The sequence below is a fragment of the Pyxicephalus adspersus genome, chromosome 7 (assembly GCF_032062135.1).
Source record: "Pyxicephalus adspersus chromosome 7, UCB_Pads_2.0, whole genome shotgun sequence".
Lineage (NCBI taxonomy): Eukaryota > Metazoa > Chordata > Amphibia > Anura > Pyxicephalidae > Pyxicephalus > Pyxicephalus adspersus.
In genome coordinates this window covers 61,579,894-61,585,002 of record NC_092864.1, presented here as the reverse complement: position 1 = coordinate 61,585,002, position 5,109 = coordinate 61,579,894, and the positions used below count along the sequence as shown (strand labels likewise).

The 5,109-nt window shown below is 35.9% G+C and overlaps 1 protein-coding gene across 1 annotated transcript in view; it reads right to left on the bottom strand.

Moving 5' to 3' along the window:
* Positions 1-4,558, bottom strand: part of CMKLR2 (chemerin chemokine-like receptor 2) — a 24,096-nt gene extending 19,538 nt beyond the window's left edge. Inside the window, exon 1 of the mRNA XM_072418707.1 lies at positions 4,323-4,558. The gene's annotated coding sequence lies outside the window, so the exon portion shown is untranslated. The remainder of the gene's footprint in view (positions 1-4,322) is intronic.
* Positions 4,559-5,109: the final 551 nt, after the last annotated feature.

Sequence of the window (5,109 nt, the reverse complement as noted above, 5' to 3'; positions counted from 1 at the left end):
TATCCCAGGTAATGGCTGAATCAATCTTTTACTGAAAACAAATCTGAAAAGTGTTTGTGTATTATTATAGCATTATGCTTCAAACTTTATTGCTTTATTTCATCCAATAGCCATACCAAAATATCCAGCTTGCATGGCTCACAGAACACTTGTTTAAATTGTGCTGTGTTTGCATGCCAATTTTGAAATAGAAATATTGTTTACATGTTCAGCAAAAAGTATCCTGGCTAAAGACATTTCAGCATAGTTCCTCAATTGGTCAGTGACGTTACATTTCTTGTATAATAGATGATAAGGTACTTAGGATAAAACCAGCATTATCTATTGAAAGAAATTATTTGTTCCTGAAAGTTGTAAAATAAAACATGTTAGCCAATAAATGGTCCCATGACTGCCACGGATCCTTGTTTTCATGGGATAGTGTGTTGTCTGCTGTTCCACATACCCAATGCCCCACCAAATAAGATAGATGGTTCGGTGGCAGATAGCTTTTGCTGGGTCTCCTCACGTCAGTCATCATGATTCTATAGGATCTGGCTGTAACTGCATCAGAAATTAATGGAACTTCATACAGATATGCTAGATGCCAGAGAATCTCCAGCACAAAAACAGTACATAGCAGGTGGGTGTGGATGTGCAGGTCCTGATTTATTAAAGTTCTCAAAGGCTAGAGAGGATACACATTCATCAGTGAAGCTGGGTGATCCAGAAAACCTGGATCTGATTTCTTCATAGGAATTTGCTAGCAAATGTTTTGAATCCTGGACCAGATCCATTCCAGGTTTGCTAGATCACCCAGCTTGACCGATGAAAGTGTATCCTCTCCAACCTTGTAGAGCTTTAATAAATCAGGGCCACAAACTGCTAGATGCAAGCAATAATTCACAAAAAAAGATCACAGCTTATGTAAAAAGTTAGTTATAAGGAAGAAAGACTGGGAGATCCTCTTGTCAGCCATGGGAACATATTAGGAAATTTCTAAACCATTTCTTGATGTCAGAACCCACAGGACTAAAGAGCCTGCCAAATCAATCTTCAACAACAGCAATACCTTATGGACACAATGACGTTTCTTGGTATAATATACTGTAATGAATTATGTTTCGTTAGTAATTTTATTATGTTTTGGTTTATTATGGCTTGGTCATAGAGCTATTATTATGGGCATAGAATTATATATGGTAGTTGAAAAATTGTTGAAAAAGTTGAAAAAGCACGGTATTCATTTTTGCCAGGCCCAGCTTTTTTAGTAATTTGTCATTTTGTTCTGCACATATTATACATAATACACTTGATGTGATGTTGTGGTTTATATCACCCAAAAGCATTTACTAGTCTCCTTTACTGGTTGATTAGATTTAGTTAGAACATTATATCATACAAATATGTATAATTATAATATAATAGTATACATAAAACATAAACCAACTTTCTTAAGCCCAACTCCACATTTCTAAATAAATTAGTGTCCCAATATGTTTAAATAAAAAAGCTCTTGTTCCATAAATGCATTTCTACTCTGTTTCCTAAAGGTTTACCTGCAATCCAGTGCCAATACTTTCCAGGTTGAATGAATCATCCAATCCACTTTTTTGTTGGCCCATGGGCACACACCAGGGAGGCACATTATCATGCTGGCCCTGCCTAGTCTAGATATATATATATACACTATATATTTATATATATATCAGTATATATATATATATATATCAGTGCTTAACCCAGGATTTTTTTTTTAACTGAGTGGGAGGAAATTTTAGGTGGGTGGCAGTCCTTGTATTGTGACCCAACTTATCAGTAACTACCCAAAAACAGCCGGGTGGTTAATAAAAAAAGTGCCGGGTAGTGTGCCCAGCTAATTGGGGCTGGGGAGAACACTGATATATATATATATATAGGTGGGGGTTGGGTGTGGATCAGAAGTTAAACCCACTTTGAGTTTTGTCCTTCAGTACAAACTGACATGGGGTGCAGCCCTATTTATAATCTGCATTTTCTGCAACCAAAAGTCCTTCTAATTTTTTTTTTTTTTTTATGTTGGTAACTTTAATATAGTATGCATGTAATACGTATGTGTCAATGTGTCAGGAAGCATGTATACATATGTACAAGCTTGGTTACTTAATCTACAATGGAAAACCGCACAGTTGGCGGGTGGTTAGCAAAGTGCTGGAGTGCTCACAGGTGCAGAAAGCCTCAGTGCACATAACACATTTGCATGTTGTTGCAATCGTGGTGCATTTCTTCCAAAAGCAACCCCATGGACAAAAGTGACTCGTAATTTTCTGGAACTGTGCTGCGATCCCCTACAGACATGAGCAAAATTAGATTCCAACTACTCCTGTTCATTTAAATGTGGGGGTGGGGTTCCGACCATGCTTGGAATCATGATTTGGCCTGTGGCAAAACACTGCAGGTCTGAAATGGCTCTAAATCAAAGAAAATTGCAGTAACTAATAGCAAAACTGATTTCATTTTAGTAAACTTAAATTTGAACGTTTCTGGCTCTTGGATACAGAATCGTGTCTGCTTGTTATCTTATACAAATTTTAAAAAGGAAGAGGTCTGACATAATGTCTGTGTAAACATCAAATCAGAGACAGAGATTACTAATATCAAATTGTTTTGGTATAAAATACAAGGTTAAAATGATGTCATGACATTCATTAAAATAATTTGTTTGCTTAAACTGTAAAAAAAAAGCTGACACCATTGAAAGAATGATCCCATGTGAAGCAGGCACACAGTTCTGTACAGCAGGGTACAACAGAGTCATCTGCGATAAAAAAAAAAAAATATTTTTCCTAAAACGCCAGCCTTTTTTTAGTTGGATAAAGTGTTTGTCTATCTGGGAGATGTTCTCTCACTAATTTCCTCTGAATGCAAAAAAATGAACAAAAAACATATGAAAAAAAAATTCTTCTTCATTCCTTCTTCTTTTTAGCCTGTAAAGGGCTAAAATAAAAAATCCCAGAAAGAACTATTTAGGCTGTCATCACTCGGTATGCAAAAGCTAGCTGCTGGCTGTCATGATGACCCTTTTGATCCTAGATTCGAGTAACCAATCCAGTATAACTAAACAAGTATGTAGATAAGGCTTCTGACTTTAGTCTGATATCTACAGCTGTTTTGGGTCAGTAATAATATTGAATTAGTATATTAGAATAGGTTTACTTTAATAACTTCCAGATGAAAAACTGAAGGCTAATGTGTCTCAATGAGAGATGATAATCTACCTTCCATTTTTGACAGATAGCAGCCAGCGCTCTGTATAATCAGATTCTCCACTAACATTTGGTAACAAGAAAATATGATTCCTGAACATGGCATCACTATGTTAGTTATGGCATAGTGGTCACATGATAGGTGGTTAGGATAGCTCAGAGATGCCATTGCAGCTTTATAATGCCAGCGTGTCACTTATTAATAATGTAAGTTTCATTACCAATTATAGTAATCAAAAAGTATTTTTCTTTTTTTTTTTTATATTCTATAAAAAAACAGTGTACCAAACAAATTTAAAACATTTACAAATCATTTGAGTTACTGACAAGCTAACCAAAGTATAACCATGCTACTAAAGTTTACATGAAGATCTGGCCCCCAGTGACCCCTGGTTAGGATGTAAAGGCAATAATTGGGACAAGCAGATAGGTCTAACTTGTTGACACCACTTAGGCAATATTTTAATCCCTGACTCCTCCTGGGATGTTTTGAAAATAACAAAATAAGGTTTGGAAAAGAACAGGAGTGTAGAAAAACATATATACAATATAGTTTTGTATGTCAAAATGTATATGCTATACACACAAAGTATAAATATTATTATTATTACACAGTATTTATATAGCGCCATCATATTACGCAGAGCTGTACAAAGTCCTAGTCCTGTCACTAAATAAACATATAAAATATGAGTAACAACTTTTAGCAGTCTTCTCATGTTGTCCTAATGTTCTTTTCGGACTGTGTGAACATAATATTTTTTGCTAGGAGAAAACAGTTAAGCTACTCTTCAGTATCTGACCTAAATTAGGACTTGAAGGGACTCACAGAACAAAGTGGTTGGGTAAACTCAGGATTAGTCAATGGTTTGCTTTGTGTGACCAGACAATGAGCAGTATTCCTAAATAACCAAAAATATTACTTGCATGCACCTATTGCATTAGAATAAACAGTGGAAAACTGTAAATGAGTATATTTAAAAAAATATCATAGATATTAGCGACTTAATAAAATAAATACAAGTAATAATAAAATATTTAGAGTTATGCCTTATCTTCTTATATGCAGTTTACAATTTATAATAGATAGCTACTTACCTAGGCAGCTGGTATAGAGGATATGAAGTTATGCACAGCTGTTCAGCAGACTGAAATACTGTGATTCATTTGCTTTTCAGAAAGGGCAGCTGATTCTCCCTCCCTCCAAAGGAGTGTCATTTCCAGTTCTAAGATTGAGGATGTCACATCTGAACTAACAGAGGCTCAAGTCAAGATGGCCAGAGCTTAATGTGCATCAGCAGTGAACACATGCATGCTGAGTTTGTCTTCTGTCCAGGGAGAGATGACTGCATTACAAAAACCTTTTGAAAACATATTACTATGGTCCACCACACCCTCTGTAGACACAGGGGCTTGTTTAGGGTTGCTATGTGAATAGTATTGGAATGTGCTGTCCCCAACTATAAGCCTGTATGTATCTGGGTGGGGAGACATCTGCACAAAGGTCTACCCCACTATATATGCCTGATGGGCTAAAGTGGTGCAAGAACTTATAATTATTTCACTTCATTTTCTCATTGTAAGAGGCACAGCTCAGATTTCCGAACAAGTTAAAACATTTCTGTGAGCGATAACTAGTAATTCTGACATTTAACTTTCTGCATGCCACTTCAGGTAAGATAACACTCCACACTTCATTACATTTCATGTGCTGGATTGATTTGTTTCTTCAGGAGCATTTACTGTTTTAACTTCACAAGAACATCACACAAGTACATACAAAGTATTGATTCTTTCTAAAGCTGCGTACACACTTCCAATTTTTGTCGTTGGAAAGGATCTTTCACGATCCTTTCCAACGACAAGGTGCTGCAAGATGCATGAA